Source organism: Lepisosteus platostomus, chromosome 5 (genome assembly GCF_059453375.1).
Source record: "Lepisosteus platostomus isolate fLepPlt1 chromosome 5, fLepPlt1.hap1, whole genome shotgun sequence".
Classification (NCBI taxonomy): Eukaryota; Metazoa; Chordata; class Actinopteri; order Semionotiformes; family Lepisosteidae; genus Lepisosteus; species Lepisosteus platostomus.
The window spans coordinates 45326615-45353791 of record NC_142615.1 but is presented as its reverse complement, the minus strand read 5'-3'; the positions used below and the strand labels follow the sequence as shown (position 1 = coordinate 45353791).

The 27177-nt window shown below is 41.1% G+C and overlaps 4 non-coding genes across 4 annotated transcripts; 3 read left to right on the top strand and 1 right to left on the bottom strand.

The window, feature by feature from the left end:
- Positions 1-8242: 8242 nt before the first annotated feature.
- trnat-ugu (transfer RNA threonine (anticodon UGU)) lies at positions 8243-8314 on the top strand. Its single transcript has one exon. It is a non-coding gene; the product is annotated as a tRNA-Thr (tRNA).
- A 3948-nt stretch (positions 8315-12262) lies between these two features.
- Positions 12263-12356, top strand: trnai-uau (transfer RNA isoleucine (anticodon UAU)). Its single transcript has 2 exons — positions 12263-12300; positions 12321-12356. It is a non-coding gene; the product is annotated as a tRNA-Ile (tRNA).
- Positions 12357-26034: 13678 nt separating this feature from the next.
- On the bottom strand, positions 26035-26128 carry trnai-uau (transfer RNA isoleucine (anticodon UAU)). Its single transcript has 2 exons — positions 26091-26128; positions 26035-26070 (listed from the first exon to the last, which is right to left on the bottom strand). It is a non-coding gene; the product is annotated as a tRNA-Ile (tRNA).
- A 259-nt stretch (positions 26129-26387) lies between these two features.
- Positions 26388-26459, top strand: trnat-cgu (transfer RNA threonine (anticodon CGU)). Its single transcript has one exon. It is a non-coding gene; the product is annotated as a tRNA-Thr (tRNA).
- Positions 26460-27177: the final 718 nt, after the last annotated feature.

Genomic DNA, 27177 nt, shown 5'->3' with positions numbered 1-27177 from the left:
ATTCGGCAGCTTCTTATTCGCGTTTTTCGTTCCACCTTATAAGATGCTACTGTGATGTTATGCCGCCTTTCGCTTGTAGATGGCTCTCTATAGTTATTTTTAAAAATACTAATCCGAGTGGATTACTGGACATAGCCTCAGTAAAGGGGAATATGTACATAATGATTATCCAAATTGCATTTTTGTATGAAACACATTTAAGAAAATCGAAAACCAATTTTCAAAACTCACAATAACACAAACTGGCATGTTAGACGACAAGTAAATAAGACAAAAGCAAACCATTCATTCACTGGCATTTTCTGCATATTTACCACGACCTTGCCTTCTGATTATTAAAAGTCTCAAAATCTTGCATTTTGCAAGAAATGTTAATATAGCAGTCTACAATGGGACATTTAGAACATGGCTTGTGAGAATATGGTTAACCAAAGATGAGCAAAGGGTGATGGCACTTTCTGCTTATTGCTATGACCCTCCCTCCTGATTATTAAATAGTCTCACAATTCTGCCACTGAGGTAATGTGACAAATTATGAAAATCATTAAGTATAAGAAAATTTACTGTACCATTTTTTAAATATGACCTTATGAACATGTAAGGATTAACAGTCAACAAAATAGCACCCCTTCTGCTGATTTACTTTTTCCCTCCTTCCTTGTCACCAGAACATCTTAATATTCCGACACTAAGGTAGGAGAGACAAAATCACTTATCATGTACATTTGTAATTACGACACGTCACTGTTGCATTTCTGCGTTGTGACATGTAATACCCACAGTGGAAATTCATAGTTGTGATTATAGGAATGTTATATATCAGGTGGGTAGCTGCGTCAGCATGCGTAGGCTGCAAAGGAACAAGTAAAGGATTATTCCATGTTGAAAAGAGAAGAAAGGAAACACACTGTTTCGGCTGTGGAGCCTTCTTCAGGTGTGAGAAAGACAGGGCAGTATGCAAAGATTATTATCCTTTTATCTTTGCTGATTGCAGTTTATCTTTGATGACAGAATCAAAGACGTTAAGGAATTTTTACACCTAATAAACAGACACTTTTTTTGAACACCCTTATTTACTGTTAACAAAAGAGCTGACACGTATTATGTGTGAAAAAAAGCTGCTAAACAGCTCGACCTGCTGCCCCCTCTGAAAGACACAGTCACTCATAGAATTATTGAAATGGCGGATGGTTTCAAAAGTACACTGGTAGAGCGCGTTAAGATGAGCAGATGCTTTTCATTGCAATTAGGTGAGTCTGTAATCGATTTGGCCAATTCACTCGTTTATGTTAGATATGAGTTTGAGGGTATGTCTCATGAGGACTTTCTGTTCTGTAAACCGCTACCATCAGGAACAGGAAAGCAAGAGCAATGAAAAGCTGCACAGCGCTGTGAAAGAAAATACAGAGAAGTGAAAGGCAGTCCTTTCTCTAAGGAGGTAGAAGAAGAGCGATTCCCCGTCGGGGAATCAAACCCCGGTCTCCCACATGACAGGCAGGGATACTCACCACTATACTAACAAGGAAGACATCGCCCTCTCTGACCCCAGGCATCGTGTCTTGACCCACCGTGCTGGAAGCCGACGCGTACTGTGATTCCTTTACAGAGCAGAAATGACAACCGAGGAGCCGAGAGATCATTTCAGCATTTCGCGTCTGAACGGAAAACACAAACGACCAACTCGGAATGACTTGCTTTTGACACTTTTCAAAGCGTTCTTTGTGCACAACGACTGCGCTGCCTAGCAGATACAAATGGGTTGTACAACTTCGATCTAGCAAATGCAAGAGGGCTAAGCCCCCTTTCTTTTAGCCCAGGTTCGATCTGTCTCCCAGAATCACCAGGGCGCACGCACACACACACCCGTGCCGTTGAAGTGCTCTGCTTCATTTCTAAGGGCAACTCAACATTCACTCCTACCCCGTGAAAAGAAAAAAAACAGCGTCCGCAGCAACAACAGCTCAGGTCTCTGCACAGGAGATAAGCTGCTCCCATCTCCTCTGCTCTGCGGCTCCTGCGGAGTGGAGTCCTGCCTGGAGCCGTGTTTGCAGGCGGCGGCTCCCCGCGCCTTGTCTGTGCGTCGTGTCCAAGAGCTCCTGGGAGGAAGAGAGAGCCCTCCCACTCGGGGGCTTTTCCACGGTCTGTGTGAGGAGGGGCGGGTGTGTCCAGTAGCTTATCTCGTTCTGTTGTCTCGCGATGTCTATTCACTATACTACATCCCTTCCTTTGTTATTTTTAAAGTCTATAACTTTATCATACAATTGTAACAATTTTATATCAACACACAGTAAACGGTTATTAACTATTACAACAAAATGTATATAAACCCTTTCATTTCTATTCAATACATTCATCTTTTTTACAACAATTTCTATACGTACCAACTCAAATTTTAGTTCAATTTCTACTTAAGTCACTTCTAAATATCACCTCATTTCTAGCAGTCTAAGCAACATCTACATAGATAACACAAACAAAATAGGGCAATTTAACATTTGGAGAGCTATGCAAGTCCTGTATTTTTAAATGTCTCTGTAATGAGCCAGTTTCCTGATAACCCTGCCACTAATGGTTGTTACTTTACTACTGGGTAAAGTTACTGGCTTTCCTACGGATGTACTCTCCACTGTCTGAGGACTCGGCACTTCCTGCACGTCAGAAAGTCCTGTATTCTCAGCATTTTGTGTTTCTGCAGATTCAAAATCAAGATCCAATGGAGGAGTGTTCAAAGATGTTTTACATTTCTCATTATTTTTGAGCCATCTTCCACATTCACTAACTCAAAGGAGTTACAAGAGGTGTTTCTCAATAACACATAGCGAGTGTCTTTGAGTGTCTTAAAGCTTTTTTCAGGTATCTTTGAAATCTTTCAATTTTGCCATTACATCTCGGATAGTAAGGTGATGCACGGATGTGTTTAATTCCACGATTAATTCCACAAGTTTAATTCCACAATAGTCAGAAATGATTCAAACAACTGTCCTATGAATTGCCTGCCATTATCTGTTACTACCTCTAGTGGATAACCAAATCGTGCAAAGATGTTCATCAGCTCTCTAATAACTGTGGCTGAAGATATGTCTGATACAACAACCGCCTCAGGTTTAGAAGTATAATAGTCTATGACAGTCAATATGTATTCATTCTGAATGGGACCTACCAGGGCAATGCCCAATTTTGTCCAAGGCCTTGGTGGTAATTCAAGTGGTTGGAGAGGTTGATCCTCCTGCAATGGCTGATTCAACACACAAGTGGAACAATTCCTGATTAGTCTTTCAACATCACTGTTCATGTTGGGCCAGTAAAAGTTGCTTCTCAGGTACTGTTTTGTACGAGCTACACTGTGATGAGTCTCATGTGCTATTTTCAGTGCTTGTCTGATTTTTGTTTTCGGTAACACAATCCTCTGTCTTCTTAAAAGCAGTCCATCATATGTAGATAACTCCAACCTACACCTGTGGTATGGCTGCAGTTCGTCTGGAATTGGATTAGGCCATTGTCCTTTTTCCACTATGGACATCAACAATTTCAATGTGTCATCTTCGTTTGTTGCTTGTTTAAGTTCCTCAAGTGTCAGTGCATGCAGTTCATAAGTGCTGATTGAAAGCACTCTATCAACATAGGTGTCTTCATAACCAGTGTCTTCTGTGTCTGGTAAAGGAAGACGTGACAATGAGTCTGCGACATTGGTTTTCCCTACTATGTGTTCAATTTTGTAATCATAAGGCCATAATCTCAATCCAAGTCTTTGTATCCTGGGTGGTAACAATGTTGCCTTTTTGGGATTGAACATATAAATGAGGGGTTTATGATCCATTTGAAGTGTGAACTTGCCTCCCCATAAATATGTCCTAAAATGTTCCACTGCCCAAACACAACCCAAGGCTTCACGCTCTATTTGTGAGTAATGCCTTTCTGTTGGGGTAAGTGAGCGACTTGCATATGCCACTGGTTTGTTCTGTCTATTTTCTTGTCTTTGTAGCAATACTGCTCCAAGTCCTAAAGGATTCGCGTCACTGATCACTACTGGTGGTGCATCTAGTTTGGAGTATGCCAGACATGGTTCAGTTACAAGTGCTCTTTTCAACTCGGCAATGGCTTTCTCAGTTTCCGATGTCCATTCCCACTTCTGTCTTTTCCTCGTTAGTTTTCTAAGAGGTTCTGATATGTCTGCATAATTAGGAATAAATTTCATCAAAAATCCACAAGTTCCTAAGAATGAGCGCAAAAGTGCAACATTCTCAGGTCTCGGCGCACTGCAAACATGCATAGTTGAATCAAGAGCACTTAAAAGATGCAAAAAGTTTCAAATAAAACAGAATTGAAAGACAGTCGAGTAAGGAGGTAGAAAAAAAGCACTTCCCCGTCTGGGAATTAACCACCGTCGCACGTGTGACTGGATACAAAAATAATAGATTAATTTGTGCCCAGTCTCTTGAAGCTTCAATGCGATTATTTTTCCTTCCTTATTTCTTCATTCCCATGCATTTACTCTATAGTAGAGGAAACGCGAAAGTGGGAAACTGCAGGCATTCGTCGTGAGTGGTGGATTGTGATCAGTGAGCATCTGGACAAGTCTGTTCCATTACCTTTTCCATTGGGGATGTAGCACAGCGGTAGAGTGCATGCTTTGCATGGATGAGGTCCCTGGTTCAATCCCTGGCATCTCCAGGTGCTTTATATTCACATCGCAATCTTCTGTTGAGTGAGAACTCTTTGCTCGTGTTCAGAGAGAGCCAGGTTTACACAATTAAATGCAGGCACACTCGACGTGCTGCAGAGTTGCGCTGCTGTTTTAAATGTACCTCATTTAGTTCTGTTAAATCTTAAATTATTTGAACTAATAATTTAGTTCAAATTCAGGAAATCCAGATATTGCTTCACACTTGTGGCTGTTGCAGAAAACACCTGTTGAAACTCACCCGGGATTTCCTGAGAGATCATTCAGCGAGCGAATCCTCCTTCTGAACTCCGCACTAAACTGAAAGCTTCACGAATTCCTCACTGCGTGTCCTGTACTGTTACAAGTGCTTTCGTGTAGATGTGAAACACTCCATAAACACACTTTGAACTTTTTCCATTTGTTAAGGAAAATGCAAAAGAGCATGACAAGTATTGATCGTATAAAATATCCATGGCACAACTCGAGAAAGTACTGAAGGACTACACATCGACTTTTGATGATTACAAGAGATTCAAGAAACACAATCGTCCGCAGCTGGGTTTGGATCCTGAACTCTAGAGTTAAAAGAACATAAGCAAAGGATATGACCAATAAACTCTCTGAATTGCCTTATAGTTTATGAAATAAAACAATTTCTTAATAAATTCTAACTGTTGATAGACGATTTATTGAATTTTAACAAAATCACAATTACAAACTTTTTCGGTTAAACTTTTATTCACATACTCTAACATAAATAAACGTTAGTGTCTTCCGGTGTGTGAGCCAATTTCTCCAACAAATATTTGTTAGTCTGTCGGGCTGTGCAAGGTGTTAAGAAATAGAATTTCGAAAAGACAGGCTCCCTAAGCTTAACATCAAGGCTGTTTTCTCTACAGAAATGCTCTTTAAATTTCAGCACTGTTGCAACTCCCTTTATAAAGGGTGTGCACACGTATACAACCAAGTCATTGAAATATTTTTTTAATTATTGTTCCAAAAAACGTTCCATTTGTTTTCTTTTTAATGTTGTTGATTAAAAGATTTTATTAAATGAGAAAAAAATCTGAATGTGAAAAAAGGTTAAATGCTATTGAAAAAAATCAGTAATGTGAGGAAAGATGGATTTTAGGAGCCCCTTACCTCCCCATGTCATGCTGTATTTCTCACTCATTCTACTGGGCGTGGTGCCGTCGCTTCATGATAAAGTCTGTCAGTGGTCATTCCAGATGGGTCAGGTATGACTGCTCTTCGGAACAAGAGACAGGTGACTTGCGAGGATCCCGACAGTGTCGACCTTCTTTCAGAGCCTGGATAGCTCAGTCGGTAGAACATCAGACTTTTAATCTGAGGGCCCAGGGTTCAAGTCCCTGTTTGGACAGTTGTGCCGTTCTTAAGTCTATTGTGAATGTCATTCTAAATAGTCTTTTATCTTTCACTCTTCTAGCTGTACTGTGGTTATTTTAAATGTCCATTACTTGTATTTACAGTAGTGTATTTAGCGTTTCATTTCACAAACCGAAAATGTTCAAGTAGATCTTGTCACTCTACTCACGTAATCATCTAAATTAAATCACAGTAGAGTACAGAACACGCAGTGAGGAGCTCACACAGTGAGTACTCTTGAATACGACAAGAGGAAAGGCACACTGCACATCTGCAGAACATCACGTCCGAGTTTACAGTGACAGCAGAGGTTGGAAGCGACGTAGTTTTTTAATACTCGCTCGCTGAACGATCTCTCAAGAAACCTCGGTGGAGATTTAACGGGTGTCTAATAATCACGTTCAAAAAGATGACGATAAGTTTTTTTTTTTTAACTAGGTAGCCTTAATGGCAACACGGTGTGAGTAGATCTTAAAGCAGCTGCAGAGTACCCGTAATGACAACACAGTGCTTTGAGTTCGGCTTTTCTTATTTCTTCTGCAGAACCAGTGGAATCGGAATATACTGATCCGCATAAGAAGCGCTTTCGGTTTCTGATCATTTTTATTGAGCGCTGCTCTTAGTACCACAGGCAAGATGGCTGGTGGTCTAAGGCGTTGCATTCAGGTCGCAGTTAACCCTGGAGACGTTTGTTAAAATCTCACTTCTAACAAAGAGGTCTTTCTCGTTAGAGTAGAAACAATAGAAGCCTTAAGCGGGGAAAAAATCACAACATCTCGCATTTCACGTGTTTAATGTTAACTGTCTCAGTGGTTGCCTCGGTGATTGATGGCTCTTCTCCCTCGCAGGGTGACGGCAAACTTCTTCAGAGAGGGAGTCTCCCACGCACGGCTTTTCTTTATCAAGAGCTGAGACAACAGAAACAGACTTCCAACTGACATGAATTACTTCTTGAGCGTTTATGACTGTCTTTAAAAGCTGAGAGCAGGTGAAAAAGTCTTTGGAAATGAGGCAATGACTCCTGACAGTAAACAGAGCTGACGCTCAGCAGCAGACAAGCGCTCCTCGTTAGTACAGTGCTGAGTACCCCCTCTTGTTGCGCTGGAGACTGGGGTACGTTTCTGTGACAGGGCGCTGGTTTAATTTTTTAACAACCTGAGTTCACTTAAAAAAGTATGTACTGTGTACTACGTTTCGGACTAGATAGTGCGGTAGAATATGGAGATCATCTCCAGCTTTGAGCTCAACTGCAACAAGAAGTCATGCTAAATGTAGTATAGTGAGTAGACATCGCCAGACAACAGAACGAGAGAGTAGAAGGCGGGAATATATGGTGTAAGGGCGTGATCTGTGTAGTTAATAAAATAGTTAAAATAATATAAAAACGTCTCTAAATTTAGATACACAACATTTATGGCGACGAGAGATGAGTGCTTGACGGACTCAAAGCGAGCAGAACACTGCAGATTTTAGTATCGGGGCTCCCGTGCAGCGGATTTTCGCCAACCTCCCTGGAGAAAAAGGTACACATTAACAGACTGTAGCTGCCTTAGACGCTTACTTTACACCGCGGAGAAAAGTGGTTTTGGAACGGCATAAATTTAGGCAGAGAACTTAGTCTCAGGACGAATCTGTTGATGCTTTTGTGACTGCACTAAGAGAACTGGCTAAATCTTGTGACTTTGGAGTATTGGAAACTGACATGTTAAGAGATCAACTTGTGGAAAAATGTGCACCTAAGAGACTATAAATTGCTGCAGGAGGAAGGGCTGACTTTAGAAAGAGCTCTTACAGTCGCTAGAATTCATGAAGCAGCTCAAGCAGAATCAAGAATGCTTTCTGACCACAGTGACAAAGTGACACTGAACGGGGCGCTCGCTCAAAATTTACAAACAAAAGCCGAGCAGCAGGACGCAGTCATGCTAGAGAAATAGAAGAACAGGGGACGGCTGGCATTACATGTTACAGGTGCGGACTAACAACGCACAAAGCAGATGAATGCGGAGCGTGAACAGCAAAATGTCTACACTGCAAGAAAACAGGACATTGTGCACAAGTCTGCAGAACATCACGTCCGAGTTTAAGGACAAGTATCCCTTTTATTGTTGTTGCTGCCTCCAGTTTACATTTGGCGATGTAAACCAGATTCAGAAAAAAATAATTTGAACAACCTTATTCCCATGCTTCCTCGAAGGCGCGGTGGCCAAGTGGTAAGGCGTCGGTCTTGTAAACCGAAGAGCATGGGTTCAAGCCCCACCCGTGCCTGTTTCATTTGTCACCGCTTTCCTTCAGTTTCAAAGTCTTAAAAAAACTCGCAATGTAGGGATCTCAATAGTAAGAGAACATAACTGTCGCCAGTGATTAGTGTTCCTGCATATCCTGCCTTGTTTTTTAGTCGACAAAGCTTATCTCTCTTCACACCCATCTTCCGAATGATCGCCTCAGCATTGGGAAGGAACGTGCGCTTGGTACAGCCCCCGACTCCACGGTCTGATCACAAATAGATCGGGTGAGCTGTCAGTCCAGGTTGGAAGTTACGTTCGTAAGCACTTAAAATCTGATTTAGGAACGAGAAGACCATGCTTTTTTATACGAGTAAACGATAAAATAATATACTGCCTGCAAGACTATGTCAAGTTCAAGTTCAAGTCCAAGTTTATTGTCATTATACTCATACACAGGTATAAGGTATAACGAAATGCTATTTAGCTAGCTCTCGGACATAAGTAGTACAAAGAAAAAAACACAGCAACAATACAATTGTATAACAGAAGAAAGACAACAGCCGATGTGCATAAAACAACAACAGGCAGTATGCAAAACAACAAAAAGGTAACAGGTTATGTGCAAAAACATGCATCAAAAGAATGAAATAAAGGGATAGAAATGATGGGGAGTGAGCTTTTGACATGTATGGGAGAGGTAGATTTTCAATGTGTGTTTGGGTTTTTGGTAAGAAAGAAGGCACTGTGAGTTTCAGATCATAGGTGAGAGGTGAGGAGAGAGTGAGAGAGGCTGGGAGTTTAATAGTTTGATAGTGCGGGGGTAAAAACTGTTTCTGAGTCTGGTAGTCCGGACCCGAATGCTCCGCTACCGTTTTCCATGTCATGCTAAACGCCACAAATTGTGTTCGTCCAGTCGTATCAATCGTCCTAAAATTACGGAAAATCGGATGCGACTGGTGCAATCAGCACACATTTTTTCAGGATAGTCGAGCGGTTTAAAACAGCAAATTCACAGCTTCGTGTCTTTTAAGCTTTGTGTTTCACTCTCCAAACAGAGGCACGGGTTCAAATCCCACTTCCGACAGTCAGGCGTTTTACCCTGTCTTTTTTTACCTGCCTTTACACTGTTTCAGTCTTATTGTGCTCACTGACAATCACAGTACGAGGAAAACGGAGAAACTGCTTAGCAAAAACAGGGACAGAAAAAAGCTTCGTAAACACGTGAATGTGGTTAGCAGCAGTAAGGTATGCATTCAAACGTTTAAGGCAGATTTATAACAGCAGCAGAAGAAAGGTGCAGCCTTTGTGAGAATTCGCAGGTTTTTATGCTGCTTGGACTTCTTTCAAGCCTATGAAGTGACCCCCGTTTTATTTTCATTTTCAAACTTCAGAACCGAATAACAAAAAGGTTTCATGTGTGACAGCATTCCGTTGCAAATACCGGTTCCACGATGTATTCAGCGACGGGAATTAAATATTTTAGTGCTGGCTCAAATGCGAGGAATTTCAGAAAAACCCGGAAAAGCAACGCTTGCAGTAAATGACAAATTTAAAGCGTGTAGTCAGCATGAACAGAACAATGCAATGCTCTGTAAAAACGATCTGGAGCCGCAATTACTCTTTTATCTCGGGCAGTTCATTCCGATACGATGTTTCCGCAGAATAAATGAAATGCCAACTCCAAACATGTTGTTGCCATTATTGTTACTCCTGCTGCTGTAGTTTTAAGTTTTAATCAGTGGGTATGTAATGTTGTAAAGGGGCTGGACTACTTTGTTCAGTCCAAATTCCATTATGTGAATTTATGCTTTTTTAATATAAGCATTAACAATACAATGCGTGCTCAAAAACCGTTACTTATTAGCTTAAGAAGCGGCAGTGTTTTGACAAAGTGTGGTATTCGAACAGAAAATGCTGAAGTGTTTAATACTTGCTTGTGAGCAGATCTCCCTCGATTTAGACAAACTCTTGTTCGGCCGATGATTTCATATCAAAATCTGAATCAAGTGGAAAGAAAGCTGAATTACGCTGGGTACTGGGTATCACTGTTACGCCATCAGGTCATGCTAGGAGGATTGGGGGATCAAATTGACACAGAGGGACCCAATGTGGGGGCTGAACCCACAGTTCTGAGATTAAGAGATTCTTGCTCTATGGACTGCGCCTATATAACTCTTGTGCTACAGCAGTAATGTTTCTGGGTGTGGATGAACATGACATAATAGGTTGACAGCAGGAACACGTGGCCCACAGGCAGTGACAGTATCGCTATCACATTTGGCTGCAGTATATTGTGTTGAGAGCAGCAATAACGTTCCTGCAGAGATGGGAGTGCCTTTAATACAGCTTTTTTAATCGGACAGAGTAACAGGAACTGACCTAAAGTTTCGGCTGTGGATCCATCTCCACATGGGGGAAAGAGACAGTAAAATTGCGATGAAGAAACAGAAAGATTTGCTCGCTGCAAAGTAGGAAAGAGGTGGTCAGACACATAAAACAGCTTGGTGATAATTTGCAGCGACAGTTTTATGTTATTTAGTACACGATTTCTCTTCATGTTCCTTAAGATGTGTAATTTGTATGTTGGTTGTATGAGAACATGTTCTTCTAAAGTCCTGTCAATTGACAGAGGAGAGCTAGCTGGTGCAGTCGAACAAATCCGTGTCATATTTTTAAAATAGTTTAGCTAATGAGCAACGAGAGTATAAATGAATTCTCCCACCCTCCATTCGAAGATAAAACTCCATGTGCGAGTCTAAGTTTCCTTGAAGCTACTGATGTTCGTCATTATTGGACATTCCCGGTGATATTGATTAAGGAGCTCAATTTTTACTTGTTGTAGTTCAACATGTGCAAAACATTCGTATCCCCTGCAAATATCGGCAAGGTCAGTGATATTCTCAACAATTTGTGCCATTGCAATTCGTGCAATTCATGCCATACTTTTTCGAAATGTATTCTGACATGCCAGGATCATATTTAAAAAACTGGTGCCTTAAAATTTCTTGGACTTCAGGATTTTGATAGTCTGTTACATTGTCTTTCACACGTCGGTGTCAGAACTGTGAGACATTTTCATAATCGGGGGGAAGGCCGTAGCAATAAGCAGAAAGTGCATTCACCTTTTCTCAGTGTAAATCCGTGTTGTGGTGAGTTTTTAAAATTGGTTTGCGATTTTCTGAAATATATTCCATACAAAAATATAATTTGGACAGTCGCTATTTATTTGGATATTCCCTTTCAGTGAAGATGTCTGCAGTATTCCAGCCGGATTAGTACTGATCGAAGAGAGCCATCTACAGGCGAAAGGCGACATAACATCACAGCAGCACCATTTAAGGTGGAACGAAAAACACGCATAAGAAGCTGGCGAATAAGAAGCCAACTTAAGCCTCGTAGCAGACCCTGGGAGGCACGCTCAAAATAATCATCTTTCCCAGTACTTCAGAGTCATATTTAGATCGCTTTACTGCAATTTTATTTGACTGATGGGAGATGTGAAGCCATCGAACCTGTACTGCGCTTTCACATTGAAATTGAAGCCATTTCTCATGCTTTCTCTCAGTGTCCGGGCTGCAATTGCGTGTAAAGAAGGCGACTTGAAAATGAAACGTGTAATCACTTTACAGAGGGTCTTCACGACGGGGTGCGTCAGCTAGTTCTCCATTATTGTCAGTTTACTGGACTTCTGAAGAAACCTATCTACAATGAAGATACAAACTGCACGGTTTAAGGCACATGAAGATAAATCTGTTTGCTGATTGACTCAAAACATGTCGATACAAATAATCTGCCAGGCTGATTTACTTGTCCGACCACCTCCCTCCGTCCCCCTTTGCTGTTAGCACAATTCTTTCAGTTTCTTTTCTTGTATTTTCCTTGCTATTTTATTGTTCCTTTTCCCCAGGTGGAGATGGATCCACAACCGAAACCGTTTTCACCCTGTGTTTCTGCACCGTCAGTCTGTATGAAGAACAGAAGTTGCACAGCTCCAGTGGCGCAATCGGTCAGCGCGCGGTACTTATACAGCAGTGCACAGCAGAGTCATGCCGAGGTTGTGAGTTCAAGCCTCACCTGGAGCAGTGTCTTTCTCTACTGAGCGCAACTGTCGAGTTTAGATACTCTTAGATATTTGATGGAGATAAATTAACATCAAACGAACAAGTAACGATTTATTTCGAGTCACAATCAAAGAAGGCTCCACAGCTGAAACGTTGTGTTTACCTCTATTTTCAGCATGGAATAAACCTATACTTTTCCATTTGCAGCCCACACATGCTGTGATGCAGCTCCCTACTTAAATTACTATCAGCTGTATACCTCCAGTTGACCTGTACACAAATATATGAGAGGGGTCTACTGAGACGAGAGGAGCACTGAAGACTTGATAAAGCTCTCGCATTAGATTATGTGTTTATGTTGTTCCCCAGATTTGTTTTAATGTTCTTTTTCTTTTGAAGTTGTTGTGTTTGGTTGTTTTTTTATAGTTGCTAGACAACTACAGGGATTTACCTAGGTTCCCGTAAGACTTCTCGTTTTGTGTTTGTTGTGTTTTCGGGTTACAACAATTTTTTTTTTCTATTGATAGGACCCCACGCATTACTGTGGGACTAGTTAACTTTAGTTCATACATTGTACCTGAAATTACCACATAAACTACTACTGTACTCTGTTTTCCTTTTTTTTTAAAAAAAGGCAAACCTAATGTTTGTTTCTCCTTGCTTCTGATTGGTAGCTACAACGGGTCAGTTGCAACAAACTGGCTGCTGAAATTTGTCAGCAGCTCTGTAGCAAACCTGTTTTCAATTGCAACAAACCTAAAATAACAACTGCTCCCCATTAGATGTTACTAAAGTAGGAGACTAAGCAGACGAAGTGGAACAATAGATTACATTGGAACTGTCCTGAATGTAGTGGAAATAATATCGTCATTAAGTAATGAACAATTGCTTTCCAGACACTACAATTATTCACAAGGAATTTTATCAATACATATTTTATTAATAAAAGTGTAATATCTTAATAATGAAGTTTAATGTTATCTATATTAGTAGCTGTATTACAGGTAATGCATGCACAGACTTTATTATACTATAATGAATTTTCAGGTATCCCGGGGAGAGAACTGAAATGAAGGAAATACATATTTAAAAGGGGTGTAAGTCTTAAATGTGTTCGTTCACATAGGGGTGTTAATTGAATAGATTTGTTGTAATATTATTTGACTCTACACTTCTGTTTCTCAGGAGACAGCATTAATATCGGGGATTTGCGGATACAGATAATAAGTTGTACTATACAGGCAAATGTATGGTTACCTTAATGAAAAAAACTCTTATCATTAACCTTTTCAACATTATTATTTAAGACAGTCTTTCAGAACAGTATTCTCGTATTAGTGGCTATAGTCTAATGATAACGGTGGTGAAACAGGTGAAATGTGCGGAAAGAATTGGAGATGGAACAGGAGACTCATCCAATCGATAGAAAGCTTGGGTAGGACTGCACAAACACGATGCCAGTACTTAGTAGCGTCATTTAAAAAAATACGTGGTTTAACAATATCAACTGCTCTTCTGTGAGCTCAGCTCCACTACTAGTAATACATTGCCCAAATTTTCAAATTAGATACATGTGTTTTCTACATGTATATAATTGGTACTTTTTTTGTTTTAACTGATTTAAAATATAATCTTTATAAAACAGACAAAGGGTTTATGTGTCGCGCATGAAATTCACACACAAGTAAGGAAAGATATCGCGCTTAGGAAGAAATCCAGAGTGCAGACGCCGGCGATTGAAAACAACCACATACAGCCTGTATGTGCTCTACCACTGAACTAAACTTCTGACAACTACTGTATCTTTATCTGCAGCACTTTCTTTTAGGAAGAGTGAGGAGTCTACAAGCCTAGAAAATAAGACAACTAAGTGAAAGATAAATTTTCACTTCTTGATTAAAGAACATAAAAAACACCTTTCTTCCAGCCAGATTCAAACCAGAGAGCAAAGAGTTCCCAGCTGTTTCCACTATATTCCTCCGCTCTTACAACTGAGTTATCGAAAACACAGGAAGCCCACCTTTTGTCTTACATAAAGCACAATGTAGTGCAGTGGTCCTATTTATTTAAATCCCAGTTCGAAATCAAATCTCATTCCCATAGTCCTGTTTAGTTTGAATTTAAGCAGTTGTAGCAGCAATACTTGGTAATAAGACAGAATTAAGCGTTGCTGTGCTTTCCTAAATGAGGCCCCATCTCACTCTCCATCTCTGTGGTGCAGCCACAGAGAAAGTATTCATGCAGGCTGATTTAAGATATTTTCTTTTGATAAGGGACAGCTCCCAAACAGGGATGCATTTAGATAAGCCTGGCTATCATGATCAATGGTCATCCATTGGCGCCTATCTGTCTAGGGAGTGCCAAATGGACATCTGGACTGCATTCCTAAGTGTCAGGAGTAAGTGACTCGTATCTCACCTTGATCAACCAATCAGGGATTTGCAGGGCGTGGTAACACCACGTGGGTCTCCAATGCCCGCCAAAATCTCAACCAATCAGCACACATCTGTGTCTTGGTTAAAAAGGGAGCGCAAGCTCAGATCGGGGCTCTCCTTGGCCATTTTCGCGCATCCTCAGAGACAATCACATGATAACTGCTGTTGTCTGCACTGGGACTTGGACTTTGTTCTAAGCGCGAGGCCGAGGATCCCATACGTACTCAGAATTCTACCAACGTGAATGCTCCGCTTGATCAACGGCAGCCTACAGTTGTACCCTCGTCGACAACCTGAATAGCTTATTCAGTAGCAGCGCTGGTCCGGGAACGAACCAGCTTCTTCCCGGGCAAAAGAGTGACTTGTGCGGACTCGCGGTCACACTCTGTGCATAGATACTTTCTACTAGCCAGCTGGACTGCTGGTAGATCCCCTCGGAGCAATGACTGCCCTGCGCGTCGCAGTTAGATTCCTCCGCCCGTCCAACTCCGAGCTGCACCTCTACTGGTTGGCCGGTAGCCAGAGGACGCCGGGACAACGCCCATTGGACAACCACTGGAACCAAGGCTGCAACAGAGCCTGTCAGCTGGTTTGGTGTTCGTGCCGGGAAATTCCAAATCCATACACAGTGGATAAGTAAACCCCATGTCCTACATTGCGTCTCGAGAATTCAATTGTACCTCAACACAAGTTGTTATCAATTTAATTCACGAGTATTGCATTTACTTCCGAGTTTAGAGTAACAGTGGGTAATAACGCTGATTAGCGATTTTGTAACCGAACGATATATATTGACATATATTCTCTGTTGTGTATCTCTTTGTGTTTGCATCTCTTCGAGATTATATACCTTGTATATTGATAATCCTCACAGTAAGGTCTGCCGCTTGTATCCAGGCAGACTGGTATATGTTTGGTGCACAATTTATATTAATAACTGTATCTCGTGTATTGAACATGTGTGTGTGCGTTGTTAGTTGTTCTGACGATTGATTTTCTAAAAACCACAGCGAACCACCTCGTGATTACTGCTACATGAATAATTGTCTCAGTAAACCCATCAAACCTGTACACAGCTAAGGAAGAGTAGCTCGGAAAATACCCAACTCAACAAGCGAGCGCATTGGTTGCTCTTGCTCTTAATGCAAGGAGCTGTTTTTTATTTCACATTCATCATTATTATCCAAAAACAGCTGCACAACTGGTCGCATTTGTGATTATGTCACTTCTCTGCAAAACTGGAAACTACTGTAGGTTTATGTAGCGCCAATACATTTAGCTGCTACTCCTGCTGCTACTCCTTCGTCCTGTTTTAAAAAAAAACATAAACAATTTTCTAATGAACAACTCATGAATTATTGCCAGGATCTATATTTAGCGTTTGGTAGTGATAACACTGCAGATATTGATTGAGTAGAAATTCATGATGTATTAACAGCTTTATCTGAAGCGAGAAGTCCTAGAACGCCATCTATGAAGTTTTAGGATTCATACCAAGAAATGCCTTTTATTTCCCACCCCAACTGCTGCTTTGGCATTACACATTATGTGAACATTACCAGTTTTGGTAGCTTCTGGGCACGATTTTTCTAAATTGAAACTTATTACAAAATTCTTGTAAATCAGGACTAATTTTAATATCAAATGAAATTACTACAGAAGAAAAGGCTTAACTGAAATATGAATAAGACTATGCAAGCCTAAAAAGTAGAACAATTCAATTTCTATAACTTATTTTTAATTTTTTTAGAAATTGGCTCACACACTGGAAAAGACTAACGTTTCTCTTTGTTAGAGTATGTGAATAACAGTTTAACCCCAAATGTTTGTAGTTGTGATTCTGTTAAAATTCAATAAATCGTCTATCAACAGTAAGAAATTATAAAGAAAGAAAAAAAATGTTTTATTACATAAACTATAAGACAATGAAGAGAGTTTACTTCGCTTTTTTTCTTTTGACTTATGCGTTCAGGATCCGAACCCATCTGTGGACGGTTGTGTTTCTTGAATCTCTTGTAATCATCAAAAGTCGTTGTTTTGTGCTTCAGTTTTTTCTCGAGTTGTACCATGGATATTTTATATGATCAATACTTTACATGCTCTTTTGCATTTTTCTTCACATACAGAAAAAGTTCAAGTTGTTCATATCACAGAAGATTGCAATGTGAGTACAGTAATATAAAACACCTGAAGATGCCAGGGATTGAACCCCGGACCTGTGGAGCAGTAAGTGACTTGTAACGCTGACATAAGAAATACTTACATAAAGTGCTTTTACTGACCATATTACAAATCACAGGAAGTAAGGTCTTAAAACATTGGGCAGTAGTGGGATTTAAACCCACGCCCCTGAGAGAGTGGAGCCTAAAATCCAGCATATTAGACAATTCAGCCACACTACCTCTGGCCCCTTCTCCTTTCCTCTCGTTGCTGAGTATAGGTGCCTTCATGCAATTGAGCCAGTTTTGAATCCCAGCCAATACATCTCCAAATCTTTTCAAATGAATCTGTGATCTTGTAGCACATCCTCTGAAAGAAGCAATCGAAATTGGAAACGTCTTCTTCAACACTGAAAAGCTCAATTAGGACGAAGCAGTTGTACACAGGACAGCAGTACCGTATATGTTCTTGATTGATTCAGACTCGTTCTCAGTGGTTCTTGCTCACCAAATAACTTAAAAGCTGAGGAAGAACGCTACGAAAAATACTAATCAAAATACAAAATAATAATCATTATTAACCAGAAACAGCAGAAAAACTGGTCACATCTGTGATTATGTCGCTTCTCTGCTTCAGCAAGGTCAATAAAGGACTCTCTGAAAGTAGTAAAACACTGAAGAACTGCAAAACTGAATTCAAAATCATATTAGGAATTCTGAGTGATGCCTGCTGACATGCAATCCAATACGGATGTTGTCTTTAAATAAGAATTCTCTATGTTTCCCTGCCTTTTCCCTGGAGTGAAACTATTGGATTGAAGGAATTCTTATCATAGGTTTACAAGGTGCCGTTGATATTTGGATAAATCTATGAACTCGTGATTTTTATATACTTTAAATATCGGCCATATGCACAGAATAAAATGACAGTACTAATGATTTTTCCTGAGACGAAGCACAACTTATCTTTCCAAGACAGCTGATAAAGGCAAGCCAGTGGATACTCTAGCAGAACATGGAAAAACGTTCAGCTTTGTAACCAACAAATTCCCCATTTAGATCTGACATGTGAGGTATGCTTTATGATTGCTTGAAGTGAAACCCACAATCTCTTTGGAACTTAGACAAGTTATTTCTGATGGAGCCCTATGCGGAAAGACTTAATCAGCTCTACCCCTGAGGATGACTCGACTCGAAAATGCAGAACATTAACGTTTCACAGATAAAAGGAGCACAACCGACATTAAAATTGAGGGCGCATTGTGATTTGCACTGACTCAAAAGTGATCTTGGTAGACAAACTTCCCTGCTGAAGGTGGAAAAAAGAATTTGTGTTGAGAAGAAGAAACACTTTTTTCTCCCTGCTTTGATGTTAAGCTGATAAAGTAGCTTTTAACACATTGCTCCACTTGGTGGTTGTAACACAAAAACTCTTAGCAGCAGTGGGATTCAAACACACACCTCCAACAAGACTGGAGCCTTAATCCAGCACCTTAGACCACTCAGCCACACTAACCACTGTGTCCTGTCTCTTTGTCTCATTACTTGCCCGGAGGAAGCCGGGTGGCTTTTGCTCTTGTCCAACAGTGGCGTTATGACTATGGAACCGACTGCACCTGCTTTTTCTGAGATGCTTCCCCTCTCATGGTGAGATCTCGAATTCTTAAACACCTCTGGATAAAGTTCTTCTGTGGAGCAGGCTACAGACCTCTGCGTACAGCACCCTTGATGTTGTTTTATTTCTATAGCAGCACCCATCCGGAATTTGTTTTTGTTTTACTTTTTATTTGAACAACAAAATAGATTCAATATAAACAAGAGCACATATAACGTATTAATAGACTCGTGAGGGGCACATAAATAATACAATCAGACTTTATGGAAAAAAAAGTTAAACAAAGTATATTTCCTCAATTACAGGACAGCACAAACAGTTCTTAATGCAGAAATGGAAGCCTGTCTAAATTTTCCTTTCTGTTAAAGACATTTCGGGAATCACTTTTTTTGGGACACTGATTTTTCTCCTTTGGGGAGCTAAAGAAGACTATAGGGTGTGGCACAGTGGTAGTGCAGTTGATTCTAGCTCAGAAAGTTGCGCGTTCAAATTAGGTTGGGGTCAGCTAAGAGTTTTTCACCATCTGCTGGTGCTGAACCCAGACTTCTCACCATGTAGTTGAGTTCTTCTCAATATCTCAGCATCTCCAAAACATCATGTCCAACTTTAGAGACAGCTACATCAGACAATGAAAGTTTGAGACCACTTTATTATTACAGGTTCTAGCAAACCTGAAAGCTAAGGCGTTTCAGGCCACTTTTTTAATTAAAAAAGTGTCTGAAGCCTCTAAATAAAATTAGGCTTTTTTAATTGTGTATGAAATTCACTCCCATGGGCTCTGAAAGGGGAAATATACTGTTGGGATCCTCGCAAGTGAGGTGTCTCTTCTTGTGGTGAAGCACAGTCATACCTGACTTGTCCGGAATGACCCAAGACAGACTTTATCCAGAAGCGACGGCACCACTCCAAGTAGAATGAGAGAGAAACACAGCACGACACGGGGAGTCAAGAGGCTCCCACAATTCACCTTTCCTCACATTACTGATTTCTTCACTAACATTTTGACCGTTTTACAATCACAATGACCGTTTCACATTAAATAAGTTTTTAAACCATCAATATTTAAGAAAAAAAATAGTACATTTTTTTCCAATTATTAAAAAAAACATTAAATGCCTTGATTGCATAAAGTTTCACAGACAGAAGCAGCACGCCAGCACAACCAACATTAAAATGGAGGGCACACTACGATTTGCATTGACTCAAAAGTGATCTCGGCAGACGTCATTCCCTGCATAACGCAAAAGGTGGCAAACCGCATTTGGTTTGAGTGGACGCAAGAAAGTTTTTGTTTTCTGCCTTGATGTCAAGCTGACAAAGTATCTTTAAACACTTTGCTTAGTTTCTCGAGGGACTGCCAAAAAGCAGCTCCCTCCCCTTTGAAGTCAGTTGGAAGAGGGTCGGTTACCACTGTACTGTGTCTCTTTGTCACATTACTTGCTCAGAGAAAGCCAGGTGGCTTTCGCTCTTCTGGTCCGACTTAGTGGCATTACAACTGTGTAACGAACTGCACCTGCTTTTTTTGAGATGCTGCCATTCTCGTAGTGAGATCTAGACTTCTTTAACACCTCTGGATATAGTTCTTAAATGAAACAGGCTTCAGACCTCTGCGTACAGCACCCTTGATGTCATTTTATTTTTACAGCAGCCGCATCCGGAAAGTTGTGTCTTTTACGTTTTATTTGAACAACAAAACTACATACAATACAAACAAGAGCACATGCTATAATACAATTACACTCTATGAAAAACGTTTACACGACGTTAATAAAGATAAGGTCCGCACAGCTTGTTCTTACATTTCGAAAGAGTCCGTATATACCCCTTTACGTCTATTTTGAACTGTTCAAACGTAGGACTCTTCCCAGACCATTTCACTTTATACCACATTCCTAAATGAGGATGCATCTCCCGTTTTAGAACTATTTTGGGCGGTATGGCTTATACAACACACCCACAGTATTCTAATGGTGGACTGCAGATCTGTGCTATAGTTCAGTCGAATTCGAAGGATCCAGCAATCGTACTGGATTTGACTAGGATTCTGAAATGTCACTTGCAAAAGTATTCAGGTTTGCTTGAACCTTTGATAAAAAAAAGTGATCTAATCTGAAACTACCCATTTTACAATCTCTGAGGTAGTTGTCACTAAACTCGGACGTGATGTGGCACACATGTGCCGTGTGCCTTTACTTTTCTAAAAAACTGGTATCGGAAAAAGTTTCTTAATATTTCTTTTGATTAGCATGCAAGAAAATGTGATCATTACCTATGGAATTTCCCGCCAGCGTGGAGCTTGAATTCACAACCTTGAGATTTAGTGTTCAAGAGTCACAGAAGAGGTCGGCCTGGTCTTCAGTTTGCCAACGATAAGCTCCGGCAGTGCTCCTCTGTAAAGCAGCTTGTTTGGATCGGTTATGTGGGACGGCATTTCGATACTAAGATCATTTGCAGTGCACTCAAAAAACATAGATGAAGAAGGTGTCACAGTAAGGTGAACCCAAGGGCGAGGGATGTTCCTGCTTCGTGTACATCTACACCACCTAGCAATACAAACGGGGTGCTAGGGCCCCTCTACATTACCACAGGCTCTGTTTGTCTCCCAGAATCACCAATGCACACACAGACCAGCGACAAGCATTTGTATTGTATAAGTGCCCTTTTTATTTTCCAACTACATTCACATTCACTGTCACCCAAAAACACAACGAAAACAGAATTCACAGCAGCAAAAGGTCCTTCCCAGGGTCAAAATGAATACAGAGGGGCAGCAGTCTTTTCTGTAAAATACATGAGAGAGGTTACTCGATCGTCTCTACTTAGTACCTGTAGTCTCTGATGGCCCACTTTGAGGAGAGGGGTATCGCCCAGTCCTATTTCCCCAGTCTCTGTTCAGGTAACAATAGAAATCCTCTGCGACTATATTACATTCCTCTCAGTTTGAATCGGCTAACTGTGCCAGTTTCCTTGTTCCTCACCTTCAGGTGTTAAAAGTCTCTGTACAGTACCTCTGTTCCAATGCCAATGTCTCTCGTTGTCGTCAGTTACTGAACCAGTAGATCCTTGCCTCCAGGTATTAGAAGTCTCTGCAGAGTTCCTCCGGGGTCTTGCACTCTGCAGCGGGGTCTTGCACCCTGCAGCTTCCTTGTGCTGCCTGTGTCGTCTCCAGGATCCAGTGGGAATCGGGAGCCCCCTCTGTTCTGTCTCAGGTCTTTTTTATCCCTCTCCTTAGCCAATCCCTTTCAGGGGGGTTTCCACTGTCCCTGTCAGAATCAGGTCTGCCCAGTATTTTTCCAGGAGGAAGCTTGTGTTGTTTGAGGAATGTGGGAGTGCTGAGCTAGGTGTCATGGAACCTTATCAGTTCACCCCTTGGTCTGGCTAAAACTGGCTCAGCGACTCCTCACACCTCCAAGTCTCGATACCTAATTGCTCCCTGAACGACTTGGGTTTGACTCTTTTTACTGACTGTTCCTGTATTAATTGGGACAACTGCAGTCACCCCCTTGAGTGAGAGGCAACATTGACACCATCCTGGAATTCAACATAACCTAATCAATCACAGCCTGTTTCTGCCTCAATAACCCACACCCTGTAACACAAATCAACATAACCCAATCAATCCCAGACCGTGACTGCCTCAATGACCCACATCCTGCGACACAAGCTTCACCTGGAGCACAATGGCTGTGTTTTCAGCTACGGAAACTTCCTGTTGACAAGTCGGTGTTTGTGTTGCTTTTTCTGCTCAATGGAGCTGTATTAATGCAGGCACACGTGCTTCCACGGCAAGTTATTTTATTAGTGCTCACAAACCAACACACTGCAGACACCTCTGATACTGTCACTGCTTGTGGACCCCGTGTTCCTGCCGTCAGCCTACTATACCATGTTCATGCACATCTAGAAATATTACTGCTGTAGTACAGGAGCGAAAGACGAAACGAAAGCACACCCAGTTTAAAAAGGCACATCTGTCAACTGCTGAACTTCACAAGGATGGGATTCACACCCACATGTGCAGAGCACAATGGATTAGTAGTCCATCGCCTTACCACCCCACCACCTCATCCCAGAAGTTAGCCTCCTGACATGAGTTAGTACTCAAGATGGTCGTCTTTCCTCTACTCAAGGATCATTTTCCTCTTCCACCTGCGATTTCACCATTTTCCTTGAAGATGTCAAACATAAAAAGCATATTGAGCTCCTTGGACTTGAAATTACCAGATAAAAGCCATTTCTCATCACTTGCTCAGCGAGCAGGCGCAGCGCACACAGAACGCAGGTATCTCAGAGCGGTGTGTCTAAGAGGCTGTAAAAGGATAGTGCTCTGTTGGTGCTGTGGCTTAGCTGGTTAACGTGCATGTCTAGTAAATAAGTTTCTGGGTTCAAATCACCACAGTGCTTTTCTCCTCTCTTGCCATGCAGAGTTGGTCGTTGTGGACAGCAACAGGTGTCTGCCTTAACTTTAATGGAAGTGTTCATTTCTGGAACAACTTTTTTAAAAACAAATTCCACACATATTGTGATAGATAAAATACTAATCTTCCCTGTCAGTGCAGAATAATTAGTGCCAGCTGGCATGAAAACGACAAAAAAAACATTTTTGTCTTTAGCGTAAAACCTGTGAATGTAGAAGAAAAGATGACGAATGTCAATTTTTATGGCACCGTGAGCTTGTCCTTCAGTCAAACACGTAGGTAATTCAAACACACCCAGAGATGCACTTTGAATTAGCTTTGACCTAAATACTATCTACTCCAGATGTGATTGGGCCTCTTTCCACATCCTGATATATGCAGAGAACACAAGCTTTTGGCACGAGTGAATATAAATGTAAACATAAATACTATTCAATATATCGGAATTTTGTTTACCTGGGGATCCTCAAATCAGGAGTGTAGAAAAGAACACCGTTAAACACCGGGAGTGCAGAACATGATAAAAGTGTTCTTTAAACAAAAAGTGAAAATAGTGAATATGTCTTTCACTTAGATGTTCATTGAATGCTCAGTAAACGATAAAGCAGAGGCTCGTTTTGTGAATTCTCCTCGCATCAGATTGTCTTGCTTCGACCTTTAAATTGTACACTGTGTAGACCCTTCACTCTCCCTAACTCAATTAAAGAGCTGCAGGCAAAAGTGCCTATCAGTTTAGTTCAGTGGTAGAGCACTTGCATCTCGTGTATAAGGCTTTGTTTTCTACTGCCACTCTGGATTTCTTTTTAAATGCAACATCTTATCTGTGATTGTCTTTCATGTGACATCCCCCGTGTGTGAATTTCAGCATGACACATAAAATCGTTTGAGATGCTATTTTTAAAACAGACCAAACGAAAGACCTAGTAGCTAAATACAAGTAGAAAACACATGAATCTAATTGAGAAAATTTGGACTGGAGCGATGTATAGTATTGTAATGGTTGGGGGTTCAGGTGGGCACCCTTGCCATTGCCACTTAAGTCAGCCCCCCACCGTCGGGGACTCAAACCTGCGACCGCCACCATAGCTCAACAGGGACTCAGCCGCTTGAGCTTAGGGACGGACTCCCTGAGGTTGGTGAGTTAAGCGGGGGAGAGTGTAACGCATACGGCCACCATTGAGTGTGTAAGAGCCGGCTTACCAGAGCGGTGATGTCACTGCCCTTCCCTGTAATAGCAGGGCCACAGCCGCAGGACTGAAGGGAGATTGCTCTTTAGCTCAACAGGCTAGGTCCCTGTTGAGTGATGCAGGAGGCCTGGGTTTGAGTTCCTGGTGGTGGGGGGCTGTTGTGAACACCGGAGTGCTACGGTATTACTAATAGCAGCACAAAGCTCACAGTGGTGGCTTTAGGGTATCAGAGCCAGTGGTGCAATGGATAATGTGTTTGACTTTGGCTCAGAAGATTGCAGGTTTGACTCCTCCCTGGCTCGTTAAGCTTTTAAACTACACTTCTCAGCGTACACAACCCTTCTATCGACTGGATGAGTCTCCCGTTACGTCTCCAATTCTTTCCGCACATTCTGCTTGTTTCACCACCGTTACTGTTGGACCACAGCCACAGAATCGAGGAGAGATACGGTTCCGATAAACTGTCTTAAATAATCATGTTGAAAAAGGTGACAAAGTTTATTTTTCTTTAACATAACCTTACATTTGCCTGTTCAGTTCAAGTTATTTTCTGTACCTGCAAATTCCTCAATTTTTCTGCTGTCTCCTGAGACAGACATGTGTCAAATCACAATAAGTAATACAATCTATTCAGTTAACACCCAGATGTAACAGAACACATTTAAGACTTACACCCCCTTTAAATATGTATTTCCTTCATTTCAGTTTTCTTACCTCCCCAGGATACCTGAAAGTTCACTATCCCATATTAAGGACTGTACATGCATTACCGGTAATACAGCTACTAATAAAGATATACATTAATCTTAATTATTAATAAATTACACTTTTATTAATAAAGACATGTATTCATCAAATTCATTGTGAATAGTTGTGGTGTCTAGAAAACAATTTTAGCTACAGTAAATATTTCAAGCAAGTGGTGCGTATGTTCGTTACTTTGTGACTATATTATTTCCACTACATTCAGAACAGTTCAAATGCGATCGACTGTTCCTCTACTGAACTACATAAACCCTGTGAAGAGGTGGTTTAAGTTAGTCTCCTACATCGGTAACATCTAATGGGCAGCATATGTTATTTTAGGTTTGTTGCAATTGAGAACAGGTTTAGTAGACAAATTTCAGCAGCCACGTTCGTTGCAATGACCCGTTGTAGGGTCATTGCCAATCAGCTGCAAGAAAAAAAAAACATCATTTGTGCCTTTATTTAAAAAAAAGAAAACAGAGTAGTAGTTTATGTGGTAATTTCAGGTACAATGTAAGAACTTAAGTTAACTAGTCCCACAGTAATGCGTGGGGTCCTATCAATAGAAAAAAAATACTTGTAACCCAAAAACACAACAACCACGATGCAAGAAGCCTTCCGGGAACCTAGGTAAATCACTGTACTAGTCTAACGACTACAGAAAATAAAATAAACAAATACTTAAAGGAACAACTTCAAAACAAAAAGAACATTAAAAACAAATCTGGAAAACAACAAAAACAGAATCTAATGCGAGAGCTTTTTCAAGTCTTCGGTACCCCATCGTGCTCCCTTAGTCCCAGCAGACCTCTCGTCTAAGAAGATATCTCTCATCTATCTGTGTAGAGATCAGCTGGGGGTCCACAGCTGATGGGAATTTAAGTAGTGACCTGCGTCAGCTGCAAAGGAAAAAGTATAGGTTTATACCATGCTGAAAGGAGAAGGAAACACAACGTGGACCCTTCTTCGGGTGTGACGTGGAATAAACCTTTACCTGTTCCTTTGATGTTAATTTAGACTGGATCTCCAGCAAACACCTAACAAGCTACAATCCCGTTAGATAAGGTGTTAAGGACGACCTATAAGTAACAGTATCTAAAGTGGACGGTTGCTTTCGGTAGCTAAAGACAGGCCACACTGCTCCAGGTGAGGCTCGAACTCACAACCGCGGCATGACTCCGCTGTGCACTGCTGTATAAGTATCGCGCGCTGACCGATTGCGCCACTGGAGCCACGTAGATTGCTTTCCCTTCACACACTGACGTTGCACAAACACAGGGTGAAAACGATTTCGGCATGTTTTCCGTCTCTCCGTGGGAGAAAGGGACAGTAAAAGAGCGAGGAAACTACAAGGGAAGAAAATGAAAAAATTCTTGAAGCCAGCTCCACAGAAGAACTATATTCTTTACTTCTCCTGCCATTGCAATTTGCGCACAGATTTTTTTTTTCAAAATGTATTAGCCTTGATGGGAAAAAAAAAACTAGACTGTGTGCGCGGTGGCCAAGTGGTAAGGCATCGGTTTCGTAAACCTAAGAGCGCGGGTTCAAACCCCGTCCGTGCCTGGTTTGCGTGCCACGATATACCTTTATCTAAATCGTCAATTGTCTTGCAATGTAGAAATCTCTGTAATAATAAGAAAAGAAAAGTAGTTAATAATCCTTTGACAAAGTAACGGGCATCCTCCACTGCTTGTCAGGATGGCTGAGTTGTCTTAGGTGCCAGCCTCAAGAACTCAATCGTGTGTAGTGAGAGTTGTTATTCACAACCCGGATTTCTATGGAAGCCCGTTTCCGCCAGGGAGTAAAAAAAAAACCCGCTATGGTATCTCAGAATTCCGATTTAGCAACTCAGAATTGCGACTTAGTAACTCAGAATTCCTACTTTATATCTCACATTTGCGACTTCGAAATAGCCCATATTTCAATGTCTGTCCTTTTGTTATTGTAACGGATTCGGGTTGTAGGGCTTGTGCCCTCGCAGCTCCCACCCTAGTTCGTGCCTCACTGCATTGGCTCGAACCCAGGTCTTGCCAGCTGAGCTAAAGAAGACCCTTTTAAGTAAAAAAAGACATACAATGAGATATCATAGCGCGTTTTTTTTACTCCCTGACGGAAACGGGCTTCCATAGATTTCCCTTCATGTTCATTAAGATGTTTAATTTGTATGTTGCTTATATAAGAACAGTTTCTTCAAAAGTTCTGTCAATTAACAGTGGAGAGCTAGCCGATGTACGTTTTCATGAAAACTCTCTTTAAGGCGATTACAAGTATCTTGAGCAAA